Genomic DNA, 1,087 nt, shown 5'->3' on the forward strand with positions numbered 1-1,087 from the left:
ATTGAATTGTTAGATTGTGTATTGAAAGTTAATTGAATGAATGAGATTATGTAATGAATGTTTATTGAATTGTATTGAATGGAATTGGATATATTGAATGAAGGTTTGAAAGCTTGAATGAATTGTATGGTTATTGTTGTAGTTTGAACTTGATTGAAGTGATTGTAAATAATAAAAATGGTTGTAACTTGGTTTAGGGATATTTGGTTATAAAATGGATATGGATTTTAGAAATAACCCAAGACAAATCTAAATGTCAATTTAAAATAAAAAAAACCAATAAAACCAATTAAAATCAAATTAATCTATAATTTGTTAAAATTACTTTGATATCGATTCTAACATTTATTTGAAAATTAAAATCAATTAAAGTTTGAATCATTAGTAAAGACACAATTAAGATTAAATTGAAATTTGGAATTAGACCTAATTTGAAATTAAAATCAAATTGAAAATTAAAAAGGCAAATAATTAGAATCCATTTTATAATCAAAAGCACCATGATCAAAAAAACCTAGATAATGACCAATGTTTATCAAAATCGAGACAATATGGATTCGGGAAAGGATGGTTGACTTTGGTCATGAATGTATGCAAATGATCTTTAGGCCAAGTGTCAAATGAAAAATAAAAAGATGAAAAAAATTCAGGACCAAAATCGGGGTATGACAGGGAGATCAAGTGGTCCACGTTTTTTTTTATTTTTTGATTTTCTTTTTATTTCATTTAATTTTCATTAATTTATATTAATTTTAATATTGATCCAAAAAATATGAAAGTTTCACCAAAAAAATTTAAATAAATTCTTGTTTCATATTTTGAATTAAAATCATATTTTGGATCATTATTAATATTTTTCATGATTTAATTGATTTTATGAATATTTTTAATTGTTTAAAAATGTTTTTAAGTGTCCTAAAATTCTGAAATTTTTTCTCCAAGGTCCTTTGACCTTGTTTGACCTATGATAAATCTCATGGCGATTTCTTTGGTGTTTTGATGAGATTTTAGGAATTTGACAAACCATATTTAATTTAATGCATTATTTTTAGTATTTTTTAAATTGAATAAATGCCAAATAATTGTG

Source organism: Lathyrus oleraceus, chromosome 4 (genome assembly GCF_024323335.1).
Source record: "Lathyrus oleraceus cultivar Zhongwan6 chromosome 4, CAAS_Psat_ZW6_1.0, whole genome shotgun sequence".
In the NCBI taxonomy this organism is placed as follows: Eukaryota; Viridiplantae; Streptophyta; class Magnoliopsida; order Fabales; family Fabaceae; genus Lathyrus; species Lathyrus oleraceus.